The sequence below is a fragment of the Macrotis lagotis genome, chromosome X (genome assembly GCF_037893015.1).
Source record: "Macrotis lagotis isolate mMagLag1 chromosome X, bilby.v1.9.chrom.fasta, whole genome shotgun sequence".
Lineage (NCBI taxonomy): Eukaryota > Metazoa > Chordata > Mammalia > Peramelemorphia > Peramelidae > Macrotis > Macrotis lagotis.
The window spans coordinates 617,181,373-617,200,923 of NC_133666.1; positions in this window are offsets into that span (position 1 = coordinate 617,181,373).

The following is a 19,551-nucleotide window of genomic DNA, read 5'->3' on the forward strand; positions in this document are numbered from 1 at the left end:
TACATTTATCTATATTGAATGTATTGAGAGAAAAATCATATCCTTAAAGGGGGAAAAATATAAGAGATAGCAAAATTACATAAGATAACAGTTTTTTTAAATTAAAGGTAATAGTCGCAAAGGTTGTTTTCAACATTCATTCTTTTGCAAGTTTATGAGTTCCACAATTTTCTAACAACTTTCCTTCTCTCCCCCTCCCCATGGTGGCAAACAATCTGGGTAAAAGTTATACATGTATAGTCATGTTTAACATATTTCCATATTATTCCTGTTGTGAAAGAGGAATTAAATCTAAGGAGGAAAAAACTATGAGTAAGAAAGCAAAAACAAAATAAGTTTTAAAAAGTGAATAGTAGCTTTGCTCTGCCTTCAGACTCCATAATTGTTCCTCTGGATGTTCATCCTGTGGATGAATTTTTCCATAACAAGTCTCTCTTGATCACTGAGAGAAGCTTTGTTCATCATAGTTGATCATTTCACGTTTTTGTTAATGTGAATAATATTCTCTGATTCTGCTCACTTCAGGAGGTGTCATATATTATCTCCATTTTACTGATGAGGAAATTGAGGCATAGAGAAATTAAGTAACTTTTCCAGGGTCACACAGCTATTAAATATCAAAGGCAGAATTTGAATTCAGGACTCCATTCACTGTGTCAAGCCTGGTAAAAACAGAGACACTCTTTATATGTGTGATCATGTGTGTGTGTGTGTGTGTGTGTGTGTGTGTGTGTGTGTGTATGTGTGTGTGTGTGTGTGTATGCCATGCATTATGACCACTAATGAAAGATTCTGTAGGACAGGATCACCATCTCCTTGTCAAGACTAGGAGCAAACATCGCAGCAAACATCCATCCACAAGGAGGAAGACTCATGGGATCAAAATGTTTGTTTTCTTTTTTCCAAGGTCTTTGTCTTTGACAATAAAGAGTTTCACAATAAGCAGGGCATTATCTAATCCCTAATTCCTCTTCCCTGAACTCAGTCTCCAGGTACTGACTTCTCAGTCTATAATATTATAAGATCAAAGATCCAGGAAATAGAAGGGACCTCAGAAGTCATCTGCCCCATTCTTTCCATTTTATGGTTTCATAAACTGATATATTCAAGGTCACACAGAAAGTCATACAGGATTTGAACTCAGGACCTCTGAATATAGAAACAATAGAAATAATTTAAGGTAGAGACACCATTTCCAGGCTGATACAGACATGTAAGACCCTGGTGACTCAGAACTGGAAGTGCTTTTAAAGATTTTTTTTTAACCAATGCTTCTTAACCTTAACTTGTAGACTTAGGTTTCTATTTTTTTTTAAATATTTTAACAATATTGGATTTCAATTTGTCTTCCCTTATAATCCTATTGTGAGAAATGGGTCCAGGACACCAAAAATGGTTACGAACTATTGATCTACTTTACACCATGCCTCATCTTACAGAAAAGGAAATTGAGGTCTAGACTAAAGTATTCACAAAACTTGTCCAAATGATAGAACTGAGAGCTGAATCTGAGACCTCTAAGTCAAAATTCAATGCTTTTTAGATTCATCATGAGACCACACATGATGGAAAACAGAATAGATCTTTGCCACAGGTCAAAATCAATAGGACTTATACTGAAAAAGTATTTTCAAACAGAATAGATCAATCAATAAGCCCTTCTAAAGTACCTACTTAGGATTAGGCTCTGGAGATTCAGAACAAAAACAGAAAATTTGCCCTGAAGGAGCTTACATTATCTTTGGGGAGACAGCATGGCTATTTGCAAATATCTATGGAATATATATATAAAATGAATACAAGGCAGTTTTGGAAAGGAGGGCACTAGGAACTGAGGGTATCCTATGAGGAAAAAGTTCAAGGAGAAGGTGAATCAGGAGTAGGGTTATGAAGAAGGCTTGACATTCTATGAGGGAACTGGAGCAAAGTAATGGAAATGGGATGTTTAGAAAATATCATCTGTCAAAGTCTTTGAGTTTGTTTTGTCCTGTCTCCAGCAGATGAACTAAAATCTCCAGAGAGGATAATTTAATTTACAAGAACTACATCAAGAGATAAATATTTCACATGTCCTGATAGGAGTTTTTCTCCATAGAGTCATTCTTACAATTTCCTGTGAGTTAATGAATAGAGATGGTCATTAATACCCATATTTTATATTTGAAAGAGCTAAGAATGGGTGATTTATTTAACCAAGTTCAGAGACAGAATTAGTATAGGATAAAAGGAATTTTTGTCCTAGATGGTTTGTCCTGAAATCTGGAGCATGGCTCTGCCTTACTCAAGGTGTTTCCTAAGCTTTCTCCCCAAGGTGAACAAACAACTTTGTACCTTATCTCTGGACCTCATGTTATGGGCAATAGTCTGCACAGGACTCTGTGGTGGGAGGCCATTTTCTCTAGGGGGTGGGACTGTTCTGGGGTCTGTTCTAATCCTCCGATGAGACATCCCCTCATCTCAGACTCCTCAACCCCTCCTCTGTACCACCTCCATCCCTGTCAGATTATCAACTGAACCTCCACACAATCCCTTCTCTCAAATGAATTTTTCTCAGACACAATTAATTTCATATAATTAAGGTTCTCACCAAGGTCATTGGTTAAATAATAATGACAGTTCACATATTTATAGCATCTTAAGTTTTACAAAGAACTTTCCTCACAATGATTCCAAGATGGAAGATATATGAGTAGTTTTTTTTCCCTTCCTCCATTTTATTACACAATAGGAAACAAGTCCAAAAAAAGTGAGAATCTCACAGGTGGTAGCAAGATTTGAACCCAGGTCTCTGAGGTCCTGTCCATTGCTCTTTCCACTTCTGCATGGATCCTCTGATCAAATCAATAAGCCAATAAGTATTTATTAGTGACCAACAGTGTTGCCAAGCATCAGGTTAGGCACTAGGAATTATAAAGACAAAGAAGCCATCTCTACATATGATGAGTTTATGGTCTAATGCAGGAAACTACAAAAAAGTATCAATAAAATGTAAATTATGCCACATTAATAAATGGAAATTTAGACATGCTGGCATACATAATGATGAAATACAAGGTCATTTGGAATGGAGGGCACTTGCAGTTAGGAACAGGAAATGGGCTGGGGTCAAAGTCAGAAAAGGATTCTTGTAGAAGATGTCACCTGAGCTATATATCTCAGAGAAAAGAGGGGCTGTATAAATTGAAGGTAAGGTTAGATAACCCAGAAAAAGATACAGAAAGAGAGCTACCAAAATGATCTTCCTAGGGCTGATTAAATCATTCTCCCACTCATTCAACTTCCATGGCACCCTATTATTTCTAGAATCAACTTCAACAAACTCTTCCATTTAACTCTCAATACCCTTCAAAAACCCCAATCTGTCCTCTCCAGTCTTTTTTGACAGCTTCTCATCATCCTGTATTCTTAAATCCCACTGAACTCTCCTTCCTTCATTCTTTACTAATGATATTCAATCCCAGGTCTGTACCCTTGCCTCTGTCCTGGCTCTCCCCCATGCCTGAAATGTTGTACCTCCAATGAATGAATCCCTATCTTCTTGGAGAATGCAGCTCAGGTACCCTTCTACAGAAGGAATGGAAATGGGATGTTTAGAAAATATCCTTGAACTTCCCAACCCTACATGCATTCCCTCCTAAATCACTTTGTAGTTAATTTCTTGTATCCATAGGAATTTAATCTCTGTATGTGAGGGCATGTATATAAGAATTTAAGTTAACTACACACACACACACACACACACACACACATACATACATATATATATATATATATATATACAGATATATAGTGAGAAATGAATATTTCTCCCATATTCAATAACAAATTATTGTATTAGGACCAAGTTGTTTCCCCTTTTCTACTTTTTCATCCAGAAATTGATCAGTGTGGGAAAACTTCTCTTAAACATTTACCCAGGTCAAGATCTAATCAGACAGAAAAGAAATTCTAAATTTGGGCTAATGGTATATTCCTGCTCACTGTGTTTGTATAAGCAGGTCTGGGGAAAGGCTGATTCTCTCTATTATAAAGACAGGTGATAGGGAAACTGATGTCTCTTTGACCAAGATTTGAGTGATCTAAATCAGGTACCCAAGATCTTCATTTTAATATAGCCCACACCTCCCACTGTGCTTAAGTATCCAAGTTGATTTCCATGCATTAGGAACACCTGCTCTTTGAAGGGCATAAACTGTGATTACACTGCCTTTAGGAGTCTTTGGTCTAAGAGAGATGACCAAATGACCAACTTTTTTAAATAACCTGTTGGCCTTAATAATAAAATGATGACATAACCAAGAAATGACATTCTCAAAAGCTCTTTAATTTGCTTCAAGACACATACATATATATGTAGATACACATACATACACATACACATAAACTTATACACATATACAGACATGCATGTGTATATATTATACATATAAATATAACACACACATATAGACAGACAGACATATATACTATATGTACTCTCCTCTTCCCTGGAATGGAATGAAATCTCCTTGAGTATAGGAATGACTTCATTCATTATATTTGTATAATACAGCCTCTGATATAGTGAGCTTTGATAAATATTTGTGTATAAAAGAAAGAACAAGGAGGTACCGTGAAGAGGCTAGAAAAGGACATCGGGTAACTTCTATGACTCTGCTGGGATTGTTGTTGTTCATCCTTCCTTCTCAAAGAGGATCAATATCACAAGGGTGATGTCTTGTCTTGTTCATGGAATTGGATTTAGATGAGGCAGAGCTAGGCAAAGTCATCAGTTCACTCTTTTCTCCAGAGTTATCGAAGTCCAGTGGCAAGACAAAAGTCAAAACAAATGGAGATGATCCAGTGCTTGGATTAGTCTGTTAGATCTAAATTCAATATTTTTGTGTTTCAGATTCAATAATCCTTTTTTCATAGCTTTTGTTTCTTTATAGACTCATTGGGAAAGAGTCAGATGTTGGGAATGATTGAAGGCAAAAGGAAAAGGGAACAGGAGAAGATGAGATGGAAGCAATAAATATGAGTTTGGATAGACTTTGGACATAGTGGCCTAGCATGCTATGGGTCATAGGGTCATGAGGAGTCAGATACAAGTGAAGGACTGAGCAACAATGATGAAAAAATAGAACAACTAATCTTTGGATTTTCTTTGATATTTTCTCATTCTTTCTTCTGTTTTCGTTTGTTTTGTTTGAGGATTTCTGAGTTTGCATTGACATTTTTATACATATTTTTCTGCTTCAGTCATGTTTCTTGAATTACCCTATCATGTTTGTTAGCCTCTTCTTTAATGATGAGCAGACAACTGAAGTCAGGCTGTAAGAACATTTCGCCCTTCTTGTTTTTAAGGATGGAAGGACCTTGGCCTAATCTCTGTCCCTAATAGACCCTTGGGGGAGGTGGGAAGGACTTGCAGTGGCTGGGTTTAAACCTGATGCCAGATCACTTGGCCAAGCCCTTCTGCTGCTATCTTCCATTCCTTGATATTTTAAGTCATTTGACGTCTTAGGAGTGAGGGAGGAAGATTCTCCAAGCAGAGTCCCTGAGGATCCGTAACCTAGGCAATACATTTTTTAAGAATAGCCCATGTCGACATTTCCAATAAGATCAGGGGTGAAACAAGGATGCCCTTTATCACCACTACTATTCAATATTGTATTAGAAATGTTAGCTTCAGGGGCCGGCTAGGTGGCATAGTGGATAAAGCACAAGCCTTGGAGTCAGGAGTACCTGGGTTCAAATCCAGTCTCAGACACTTAATTACCTAGCTGTGTGGCCTTGGGCAAGCCACTTAACCCCATTTGCCTTGCAAAAACCTAAAAAGAAAAAAGAAATGTTAGCTTCAGCAATAAGAGAAGAAAAAGAAATTGAAAGAATTAGAATTGGGAAGGAAGAGAAAAAACTCTCACTCTTTGCAGATGACATGATGGTATACCCAGAGAATCCCAAAAATTCATTTAAAAAACTACTAGAAATAATTAGAAACTTTAGCAAAGTTGCAGGATATAAAATAAATCCTCACAAATCCTCAACATTTCTATATATTTCTATATAAGACTAGCAAGATACAGCAGAAAGAGCTAGAAAGAGAAATCCCATTCAAAATAACTTCAGACAATACCTGGGAGTCTACTTGCCAAGGCAGACTCAGAAACTTTTTGAAAACAATTACAAAATGCTTCTCATATAAATAAAATTAGATTTAAATAACTGGGCAAACATCAGCTGCTCATGGATAGGTCAAGCTAATATAATAAAAAAGACAGTTCTACCAAAACTAAACTACCTGTTTAGCACCCTACCAATCAAAATTCTAAAAAATTGCTTTAATGAGTTAGAAAAAGTTGTAAGTAAATTCATATGGAGAAATAAAAGGGAATTTTCAGGGATTCAATGAAAAAAAGTGCTAAAAATGTGGCTTAGCCTTACCAGATCTAAAATTATGTTAGAAAGCATCAGTCATCAAAACTGTCTGGTATTGGCTAAGAAATAGTGGAATTCACTAGGTGCAATAGCAGGAAATGGTTATAGTAATCTGCTGTTTGATAAACCCAAAGAGTCCAGCTATTGGGATAAAAACTGTTGGGAAAATTGGAAGTTAAGTATGGAAGAAACTTAGATTAGACAAACACCTCACACCCTATACCAAGATAAGATCAAAATAGATATAGGACTTAGATACAAAAAACAATATTATAAGCAAACTAGACGATCAAGGAGTAGTGTACCTGTCAGATCTATGGAAAGGGAAACAGTTTATGACCAAGGGAGAGATGGAGAACATCATCAAAAACAACTAGATTAATTTGATTACATTAAATTAAAAAGCTTTTGCACAGACAAAAGCACAGTAACCAAGATCAAAAGAAATGTAGTAAACTGGGAAACAATCTTTACAACTAGTATTTCTGACAAAGGACTCATTTCTAAAATATACAGAGAACTGAGTCAAAATTTCAAAAAAACAAACCATTCCCCAATTGACAAATGGTCAAAGGATATGCAAAGGCAATTTACAGCTGAGGAAATCAAAGTGATACATAGTCATATGAAAAATTGCTCTAAATCATTACTTATCAGAGAAATGCAAATTGAAGCATCTCTGAGGCACCACCTCACACCTCTCAGACTGGCCAATATGACAAGAAAGGACAATGGTCAATGTTGGAAGGGATGTGGGAAATCTGGGACAGTAATACATTGTTGGTGGAGCTGTGAACTCATCCAACCTTTCTGGAGAGCAATTTGGAATTACACCCAAAGGGAAACAAAAATGTGCATACTAATGGGTTTATACCCTGAAAAGATTATGAAAAAGGGTAAAAACATCACTTGTACAAAAATATTCATAGCAACCCTTTATGGTGGCAAAGAAATGGAAATTAAGTGAATGTCCTTCAATTGGGGAATGACTTAAACTGTGGTATATGTATGTCATGGAACACTATTGTTCTATTAGAAACCAGGAGGGATGGGAATTTAGGGAAGCCTGGAGGGATTTGCATGAACTGATACTGAGCAAGATGAGCAGAACCAGAAAAACACTGTACATCCTAACAGCAACATGGTGAGATGGATGATCAACCTTGATGGACTCACTCATTCCATCATTGCAACAATCAGGGACAATTTTGGGCTGTCTGCAATGGAGAATACCATCTGTATCCAGAGAAAGAATTGTGGAGTTTGCACAAAGCCCAAAGACCTTCAATTTAGAAAAAAAAAATGTTATCTTATGTAATTTTTCTATCTCTTATACTTTATTTTTCTTCCTTAAGAATATAATTTCTCTGTCATCACACTCAACTGAGATCAGTGCATACCATGGAAACAATGTAAATACTAACAGAATGCCTTCTGTGGGGGGTGGGGGGAGGGAAGCAAGAATAGGAGGAAAAAAATTGTAAAACTCAAAATAAATAAAATTTTTCTTAAGAAAAAAGAATAGCCTATGTCTTTCTTTTCTATTCTTTCTTTCATGTGGCTAGGCAGAACCTTCCCTTTGTGTGTGCATGTGTATGTATGTTTTTATGTCTGTGTGTGTGTGTGTGTGTGTGTGTGTGTGTGTGTGGTGAGGAGGAGCTTTTAGGCAGAGTCCTTACTGCATCAGGGAATCCTTAGGTGCCTTCACCTCCCACCACCTCCCAAGTACAAACCGGGGAATTTCCTTGGTCATACTGTTGAAGAGCCTTCTTTGTTGTACTTCCTTATCTATATTCACCTGTTTGTATTTAAACATATAATCAACAATGAGAAACTAGAAGTGACAAGGACACGGATTATTATAATCTCATACAGAAGTTTATCTGCTATAAATCTTTTGTCACAACCTGGAAGAGTAGAAAGAATGCTGGGATTTGGAGTCCAAGTACTTGGATTCTAATCCTGCAACCCAAGGAAAGAAATGTGACCTCTCTGTGCCTCAGTTTCCTCATCAGATGGTCTCTAAGATCCTTTTCAGCTCTGGATACACATGAGTCTAGAATTCTCTAAGAAGACCTAAATAGCTGAGAGAGTTTATTTACTGGCTGGGTGGAGAGAAAGATGAAAACTGATTATTGGAATATTATTTCATTAAACAGAGTGAATTCATAGTAGAGGATGAAACCAGTTTATTTATTTTTTTAGGTTTTTGCAAGGCAATGGGGTTAAATGACTTGCCCAAGGTCACACAACAATGTTAAGTATTGAGAATCTGAGGTCGGACTTGAACTCAGATCTTCCTGACTCTAGGACTGTTGCTCTTTCCACTGTACCATATAACTGCCCCACCAAGCAAGTTAAAAGAAATAGCCAAAATCATTCAGCCTAAGGGCATTTACAGAGACCGCTCAGTGGCTCAGTGGATAGAACACTAGGCCTGGAATCAAGAAGACCTGAGTTCACATGGGCCTCAGATATTTACTAGCTATGCTAGCTTGGGCAAGTCACTGGAGGGCAGCTAGGTGGTTCAGTGGATAAAGCACTGGGTCTGCAGTCAGAAAGACCTGAATTCAAACCTGACCTCAGATACTTTTCAGCTGTGTGATCCTGAGCAAGTCATTTCACTTTTGTCTGCCTTACTCCACTAGAAAAGGAAATGGCAAACCACTTCAGTATCTTTGCCAAGAAAACCTAACGGGCAGAATGGTCCATAGGATCATGAAGGACAAGACTAAATGACCGTACAGCAACAAAGTGCATTTATGAACATACTCCCCCCAAAAGAAGAACAATGTAAAAGATACATAAAGATTACCACAATAAAATGTTTTCAATAACATATGGGACCATGATGCTCAGATACTAACATCACAATCCCAGATGAGCTAATAGTAGAAGCAGAAACAATATTAAAGAGAACAAGGAAGGGGAAAGCAACTGGATTAGACCAAGGGTAGGAAGAGGAGATCTTTGATGGAGAGACACAGTTTTGCGAATGTTAAGGTGTTGATATACAAGGTATCTGAAGGAGGAGAGGATTCCAAAGGAGTGTGGAGTGGGGGCAGGAGGAATAAATTTCAGTTCCTAAGTAATATCCCAAAGAGGCAGTCAAGAAAATGATGACCAATTGCTAGCTTGTGCAAAATCTTTATTTGAGTCAACTATACATGAATCAAGGACATCCTCAAAGGGGTCATTAGGCAGGCTTTCACAAGAGATAGTCAACACTATAGCCCATCTTTACCATTCTTCATTTAACTAAAAGATATATATATATATATATATATATATATATATATATATATATATACATATATGAATATTATAAGATCTAATTGTACTAATTGCCAATTTAGGGAGAAAACATATTTGATTTCATAGAATGACACTGTTCTAAAAACTTTTCTTCAACAAAATGTCTCTTACTTATATCTTAACATCACTCAAGATTCCTTAAAGATTTAGCAACAAAAATAACTCTATTCAATGACCACTATAATCCTAAACATGGAATGGGGCCTAGCACACCAACAGTATTCCTACTAGGAAGGTGAAGGAGATTCAAAGCAGAGTCAATCCAGATTCAGGGCAAGCTGGAGAAGCTTTCTCGGAGGATACTGAGGCTGTCCAGGTGTTCTTGTATGCAGGGGACACGGTGCTGGTTTTTGACCCAAGCCCTGGAAACAATCAATCAATCAATCAATCAATCAGCATTCATGACACTCACAGTACCAGGCAGTGGATACACAAGCACAAAAAACAAAACAATCTTTGCAATCTTATATTCTAATGGTGAAGATGAGAACACATAAAAACATACAATCAATAGTCTGTTGGAGCCAGCTAACCCTGAGCAGATTGTTAAATATTTAGACCCTCTCTCCTCTCTCTCTCTCTCTAGCTATCTAATCTATCTATCTATCTATCTATCTATCTATCTATCTATCTATCTATCTATCTATCTAATCTATCTATGTATCTCTGTCTCTATAATTTTAAACACACATATACTATATAGTAAACATATAGATATAGACTTTTAAACCTATATGTACACATACCTTTAAACACACATCTCTATACACACACACAGACACACACAGACACACACAGACACACAGACACACACACACACACACACACACACACACACACACACACACCCCTACCTTAAAATACATCAGCAAACCCTACAAATTTGGTCTTGGTTTATTATTTTGCTGATTGACTAGATTTAATAAAGAGATGGAGAAAAATATTAATAATGCAGATGAAATTTAAAAGTTATTCATAAATTTTTTGGTAGAGTTAGGTGTCAAACATTTACCAGCATACATACCACAAATATAAAATGAATAAATATAATATATACAAAGTAATTAAATATGAGGTGATTTTGTGAGAGAGAGCTGTTTCAGAGATTTAAGAAAGACTTCATATAAAATATGGGGCTTGGGGCGGCTAGGTGGCATAGTGGATAAAGCACCAGCCTTGGAGTCAGGAGGACCTGAGTTCAAATCCAGTCTCAGACACTTAATAACTACCTAGCTGTGTGGCCTTGATCAAGCCACTTAACCCCATTTGCCTTGCAAAAAAAAAAAACTAAAAAAAAATATGGGGCTTGAAATGGAAGGCAACATCCTGGGAGAGATAAATAAACACTCAAAAAATGTTAAGTCTGGTAATCTACATAGGGAAGATCAAGGGGATGAAGAATATTTTGCCCAGATTATGACATACATTTGTAAGGAAAAGGAAAATTTGTGCAGCTTCTCTCAATCTCTCTCTCTCTCTCTCTCTCTCTCTCTCTCTCTCTCTCTCTCTCTCTCTCTTCCATATGTTTAGTTCATATCTATATAGAGTATATGAATATGTGTATCTATACCTATATACATATATGTGTATAATATATATATATATTATATAAACATCTATGTGCATATATATGGCACAGAGTACAGATGACCAACGCACAAGATCACAAGGCTTGGAAAGAACACATCTAGTCTGTACTAATTCCCTTATTATACAGATTCTGAAACAACCTAAGAGATTAACAGGTTGATTTAAAATGCCAGAGTCATCACCTAAAAGCTAATTTCTGTTGCAAAGTCTGGTGGAGAGAAGGTCCAGGTCATTCTTATTGCCAAATTATCTTGATAACCCATTTTATTAATACTGCCAAATAATCTTGATAACCCATTTTCACTGACAGGTGAAATTTCATTTATCTCATTTGTAAAAAAGTATTATTAGATGAAATGACCTCTAAGATCCTTTGAAGCACTAAACTACAGATGGGGAAACTCCCACCTTCTGGCCATATTGGTCTGGTGTTGCCAAGGCAACCAGGTGTGACTCAAAATTCAATGAATCTATGAGTTTTTAAGGAGTGAACTAATTTAATGTTTCACCAAATATAGCCCTTGAATGTTTTGTAAGTATCCAAATGGCCCTTGGCATAAAAAGTGCTCCCCATCCCTGCTCTAAACCTATATTCACATCATCTTCCTAATGTCATTGATCCTTTTTAAGAATGAAGGACAAACAATCCAGTGTCAGTCTGAAAAAGGGTCTTAAATGTGACAAAGTAGTTCAAAAATGCCACAATTGGAACAGAGATAAATAGAGAAAAAGTAGAATGAAGGTTCCTTTCTACCTAGGTCACCTTTATCTGTCTTTGACACATTTCTACATCTTGCAAAATTGGAAAGTGAGGCCTGAACAGAAGCAAAAAAATTTAATACAAAATAACTCTTGTTGTTTGGTTGTTTTTCAGGCTCTGTGACCCCATTTGGGATTTTAAGGCAAAAATCTGGAGTGGTTTGCCATTTCCTTCTCTAGCTCAGTTTACAGATGAGGAAACTGAGTCAAACATGGTTAAGTGACTTGCCCAAGGTCACACAACTAGGAAGTATCTGAGGCCACAGGAAGAGGAGTCTTCCTGATTTCAGGCCCAGTACTCTATCCACTGTATCACCTAGCCTCCCCAAAATAAATCTTAGCTGGGAGCAAAAAAATGGTACATGAAACGGTTCCACTGTCACTGAATCTAAACAGGGACACTGCAGATATCCTGTTCAACTTGAGTTTTATCAGGATTGAAAACAGCCTTGATATGTGGTCATCCAGCCTGTTTCAAGACCCCTGGTGATGTGCAATGCATTCCTTACTGAGGCATCCCATTTCCCCATCTGTAAAATGGGAATAACAGAGGCATGTATACCTCCCAGGTTTGTTGTGAAGATCAAATAAGCTAATATCTGTAAAATATTTTTCTCTATGAGAGTGAGTTGTTAGCATCATCATTAAAATTATTATTATTATTATTACCACCATTATTACATCAAGTGTAAATCTGTTGCCCTCTGACTTTTACCCATTATTGCTAATTTTGGTTTTGCATGAGTCAAGCAGAATTAACCTAATCCCTCTTTGAAATAATGATTCCCCCCAGAAAAAGAAGTTAGCCATCACTCATCTACTAAAGCCTCTCTGAAAAGTGCCTTAGTTTTCAGGGGTTCTTGTAGAACCTGCACCTGGTTGATGGTAACCCCTGGACCCCCTGAACGGTTAAGGGTGGGACCACTCACCAAATCCAGGAATAAGGCAAAAGCTTTTGTTCGGATCACACCCAAAAGGGTCTTGGAAGTTGTAGGAGTTAGTGTACATGTAAGCAGGATGCTTGAGAGGTGGAACTAAGAAAAGAGAAAATACAGCACAAGCTGAGCAATTGAACGCATGGCCGTGGGTCTGGACCGAAGCTGATCCATTCATATCACAAGATATCAGAGCTGGGGAAGTGCTAAGAAGACAGCTAGCTCAGCTATTCTGCAATCTAAGGCCTCTTTCCTCTTAGATGGTCTGTGTTCTTAGAACCCTCTCAACTCTGATAATACTATACTCTAAATTTCCTTCCACTTCTATAAATCTGTTCTAATGCTCCTCCTACCTCTGACATCCAACATTCTAAGGTATCTCTCACTCCAGACATTCTATGTTCCTGGGTTCCCCTCAGCTCTGACATACTATACTCTAAAGTTCCTTCCACCTCTATAAATCTGTTCTAAGGCTCCTTCTAGATCGAATATTCAATATTCTAGACCTTTCCCAGGCATTCTATAAAACGTAAAATCCCTTTCAACTCTGACATTCTACGTTATAAAGTTTCTTCTAATTCAGTCAATCTATGTCCCTTGTAGTTCTGATATTCTTGTTCTAAAATATTATTTTTGTTTTGTTTTTTTCCACACTAGACAATTTTCCAAGGTCTCTTCCTGCTATGACATTCTATGTTTTATGATCCTGCCCCCTCAGCATCCTATGTTCTATGTTCCATGGCTTCATCCATCTCTGTCCTTTGTTGTAGATTCTTACCTGATTCATCCAAAAAATCCTCCCTTTTCCTTTTACTCTTCACATATAAAACAGGAAACATCAGGAAAACCAATAAAAACTTCATTTTCTCCTAGTCTTCTGCCTATAAAGAAAAGGTGAATTCAGTATTTCTAAATGAGGTTACATTGGTCTATAGAAAAATCATCTTCCTTGGAGCTGATGAACAGACCAGCTGGCAATATCTCAAAGAAAGAATTAGATAGTCCAAGAAGGAAAATAATAATGAGAGAGGAGGCTTTACAGGAAGGGTAGGGCCAGAGTAGGGACAGCACAGAGAGCTAAGCGGAGGGGTTTGGAAGCTCCTTCTCCCCACCCAAAGCATTTCTAGATTCTTAGAACTATCAGATCTCAGAAGGGATCTTAAAATTTATTTAATCTTCTAGTGATCCTTTTTTCTACTAAAACCTGTGAATCTACTGACTAAAGGGAACTTGCTGCAGAAGTTCAGAAAAAAGGAGGAATTCAGAAATGTCTTGAAATGACAGGATGAATTGTGTTTTTCTTGCCTCTTCAAAAGGTAGAACAAGAGGTGGGGGGGGGGAGGAAGAGAATCGGGAACTGAAAAAAAATTGAATTTGAAAAAAAAGGAAAAAAATGCCCCATGAGGACTATAGATGGTAAAAGGTGAGAATTCATTTACCTTGGTGACCCAGTGTCTGGCACACAATGCCTTGCTTAAAAATTTGCTTATGGATAGATACAACAAGCCACTGACTCTCTGAGAACCTTGGGTTGATCATCTTGCCTTATGCCCATTCCTAATTTCTACAACTTAAATGCAGAATTAGTTATTCAATCATACCACTTCTGGAAATGGTGGGTCAATTCATAGCCCAGTGAGTTATATTGCTTTCTCCTTACCTTTCTCAGAACCAGGAATCTACCTCTCTTCCCAGATACCAGTTTCCTATCACTGTAAAACATGTTCAGTCCTTTTCCAGACCTTTCTCTGATCCTTTCCAGCTCACTTTTATATATTGTCTCACTGAGGTGGGGACTTTTTAGCTTGCATGGTTGTCTATATAGAGTTCCTAACCCATAGTAAGTGCTTAGTCTAGTCATCCATACCTATCTTCTCTATCATGTACCCATCCATTCATTTATTTACTTCCATTCCCTTCATCATCCATCTCTCTTCTTATCTTTCTATCCAACTATCCCTCCCTCCATCCATCTTTATCTGTCTTTCTCTTTCTATCTATTCATTTACCCTTCTGTCCATTCATCTCTTTCCCTGACTTTCTATAATCTATCTACTTATCTCTTATCTTTCTTCTAATTATCTGTCTCTATGTCTAATTTGTCATCCATCCATCCATCTATCCACCCACCCATCCATCCATCCATCCATCCATCCACCCACCCATCCATCCACCCATCCATCCATCTTTCTATCTCTGCCCATCCATCTATACATGAGACAGCTCTAGATGGCAAAGTAGATGGAATACTAAGCCTGGAGTCAGGAAGAGATGAGTTCAAATCTCTCCTCTAATACTTATCTGTGTAAACTTGAAAAAGTCATTTCAGGGACAGCTAGTTATCACAGAATATAGAGTACCAGCTCTGGAGTCAGGAGGACCTGAGTTCAAATTTGACTTCAGACATTTAATACTTACTTAGCTGTGTGACCTTGGGCAAGTTACTTAACCCTGCCCAAAAAAGTCACTTAATCTGCTTTAGTTTTCTCAACCAAGGGTAATAATAACATTTACCTCTCATGTTTGTTGTGAGGATTAAATGAGATAATATTTGTAAAGTGTTCAATTGCTTGCCACAAAGCAATCAATATTTATTATTAAGATGAATATTTAATAATTATCTATGTGCCAGGAACTGGGGATACCAAGAGGCAAAAGACAGTTCCTGCCCACAAGAAACTTACAATCTAAGTGGGAAGGGGGAGACAACATGAAAATAAAAATATACAAAGTAAGCTATATACAAGATAAATAGGAAATAGTTAACAGGAAAGGCATCAGAACTAAGAGATGTGGAGGAGAGTTTTCCTGCAAATGAGGGAATTTTAGTTGGGACTTAAAAGAAGAAAGCAAGACATATACATATATTTTTATATATGTATTTACAAATACTATTGTTCATGTTCAGTTATGCCCAACTCTTCATGACCCTTTATGGAGCTTTCTTGGCAAAACTACTAAGTGATTTGTTATTTCTTTAGTAGATTAAGTAGTGTTCTATGACACAGCTAGTAAGTATGGAAGGCTACATTTGAACTCAGGTCTTCTGGACTTCAGTCCGGTACTCTATCCATTGACATTTGTTAACTAGCTATTATCCATCTGTCTAGTTCCTTCTTGTGATTTACCAGATCCTTCCAGAGCATCATTCCCTTTAAATTGTTTTCATTCTGACTCTGAATGTAAGTTTCTTGAAATTTGTATCCCCAGACCCTAACATAGAATTTCACATATTTGGGAACTAATATAATATACGTTTTTTTATTCAACCATTCATTTATTCATTCATTCATTTCTCTTATGAGATAGTGGAAAAAACTCTGCACTTGGTCTCAAAAAGATCTGGGTTCAAGGTCCGACTGTGCCCCTTTTAGCTGTGGCATCTCTGGGTCCTAGTTTTCTTGAATATAAAATTGAGAAGATTGGACTAGATAGAGAATGGGCAGATGAAGTGCTCTGAGGCTCCCTCCCAGCTCTCCTTTGTTCCCGTTTCTCTGACTGAAGCTGCAGTGTTTTCCTAGCTGGCACCTCTAACTTGATTCCTCCGCTGCATGGGAAGGTCTTGAGCTCCTAGTCTGCCACTTTGACCAGGAGTCACACCCTCCTCGGGCTGAGGTGCCCACTGCTTCAGGGACTGAATTCATTTGGGGACCCCTCTGGATGTCCTTATTCTGAGCCAGAATCCCCTCAGTCTGGCCCCCGGTACCAGTGCCTAGAGCCTGAGCCCAGAAGACCCTCTCCTCCACTCTCCTCCTCATTCCCCTTCCCCTTCCTCTCCCCATTCCTTCTATTTCTTCTCCCTCTTTCCTTTCCCTATTCCTTCTTTCTCTCCTCCTTCCTGCTAGTCCCCCTTTTTTCACTGCCCTCCCCACCGCCTCGTGCACGGGCATCGGGAATGCCCAGCTCCACAGGGAAAGCGTGGAGGCGGCCCGAGTGGAGACGCTTCCATCCGTCCATCCTTTTTCTTATTCAAGTCTTTTTTTAAGGACTCGCGGGACGTTTTACGTGGTGCCACACGCGTAGCCCCCCGCTGGTCGCTTACGCCTCGGGGAGCAGGGATGGGCCGGAACTGGAATTCAAAACTTAAGGAGAATGGTAAAAATTACCTGGGGAAAATGAAATATCACACACATGCAGATATGTATAGATGTATATGTTTAAAAGTATGTTATCTCATGCCAGCTACAAAACGCAGCCGGGCCAGCCTTTTGCTACCGGCCCGCCTCCTCTCAGGCGCCAGAGTGGGCTGAATCAGGGCACTGCTCTCACTTGGACAATCATCAGTGGCTCCTCATTACCTTAAGTGCAAACATAGCATCCTCGGTTGGGCACTTGAAATGGTTTGCAATCTGGTCACTTTCTAACTTTCCAGTCTTTTAATTTGATTTAATTTAATTTAAATTTGCAGTGCAATGACTCGCCCAAGGTCAAATAGCTAGGTAATTATTAAATGTCTGAGGCTGGATTCGAGCTAGGGTCCATGACCTATCCACTGTGCCACCTGGCTGCCCCCTTTTCAATCTTCTTACATACGACCACTGTCCACGGACTTTGTGATCTAGTGATCCTGGTTCTCAAGTTCTCGAATGCACAACACTCCATTTCCCACCTCTCTGCCCTGGCTCCCCCTCTTGCCCCCAACACACTTGTTCTTTTTTCTGTCTCTGCCTCATGAAATCACTGGTTTTCTTCAAGATAAAAGGCAGAGCATCACTCCCCAAATTCCTTTATATTCATTTTGCATTTGTTATGCATAGAGGAGTGCATTCCCCCCAGAGAATGGAGTTCTTGAGGGCAGGAATAAAATTTCATTTTTTGTGTTTGACTCTTCATTTCTTAGCAAAGTGTTTGGCACAGAGTAAGTAATAAATATTCATAATTTCCCATTAGGTGCTGCTTTTGGTTTTGACTCTGCTAGAATTATGCCTCCCCTTGAATAGGTTCATCACTTGAAATCTCATCATCTTGCTTTTCAGCATCCCCACAGTGGCTTCTCCCCTTTGATTGGAGGACATGAGGATAAAGTAATAAATTCAACTCACCCCCCTCCCCTGCCCCAAACCTTCCTTTTTTTTTAGAGAGCTCAGAGTAACTTATTAGGTAACTTCAAGCATCTAGCTCCACTCTTAGGGGCTAGGTACCCCCTGGTCCTCCCCTCCCATCTTTCCAGTTCCCTTTTAATTATCATCTTTTATTTAACATCTTCCCCTCCCACAATTAGATTACAGTTCCTGGAAGGCAGAGATCATATTTTTTTTTTCCTTATTTGTATCTGCAGAGCTCAGCAAATTGCCTGCCATGAACTTAATGTCTATTGATTACTGACTACTCAATAAATACTTTTTGACACATGGATTACCAGAACCTGGTACTGAGAAATTTTATTTTGGTTTTGTCTGAGAGCATGAGGATTTGGGATTCACTGAATCCACCCTTCTCATTTTTCTGCCTTCCCATTTTCATCATATGGTTTGTTTAATTTGTCTCTTGCATAAACCTGACTGCTGGATTTGTTTTATTATCCCTTCTATCTCTAGCTTAGATTACTTATAATCCTTTGACATTTAAAGTTACAATTGTCAGACTTGTATTTATTTTTTTAGTTTTTTAAAAAATCTCCTTCCCTTAAATCTGTATTTTAACCTGTCATTTATTTTGGTTAAATTATTTTGATGATAGTATAATCCCATTATTTTCCTCCTTCTTCACTCTTGTTTGCCTACACTTTCCCAAATTCTTTGATTTTGTATAAAAATGTATTTTTTCCCTCTCTTATTTAATAACCTCTTTCTCCTACTCTTTTGTCCTTTATCTTTTCCCACCCAGTAAAGAACTCAGTTCAAAATCTTCTTTCCCCATCAACCTATTTTTAATAATTTTATTTTAATTTTATAATATCTCTGTTTGGCTTTTGATGATCTGTGGTTCCCTCTCCCACCCTGAAACATTCCAGTATCCTTCTGCCATATTATTCCCCAAGGAGAGCGTTCTATAATCCAAGGATGTTGGTCTCCTTGCTACCCCTCACTTAAAATAGTTTATCTCCCAACTCCAGGTATTTTCAATAATTGTGGCAGTTTTTCCCTCATCTCTATTCCTGGCTAACCCTGGCTTCCTTCAGATCCCAACTAAAATCCCACCTTCTACAAGAAGCCTTTTCTGACTCCTCTTAATTCTAATGCCTTCCCTCTGCTGATTATCCAGTTTATCCTGTATATATGTTGTCTGTACATAGTTATCTGCATGATGTCTTCGCAGTTATATTAGCGTTTGTTTTCTACCCTCTTCCTCTCACTCCCCTCTCCTTAATATGCAAAGGAGGGATAATTTCATTTTTGTCTTCATATTCTCATTGCTTAGCAAAGTGTTGTGCTGCCCTCACTGTTGTGTGCCTGTGAAACCTGTCAGGAACTGAATCACTTCCATTTAAATTGTTTTGGGAAGATTCTATAGATCTGGCAGGAGAAGATACCAGACATTGAGATCCTTCCTTGAATTAAGCTGCCAAGCATTCAAAGTACAGAGAATGTAA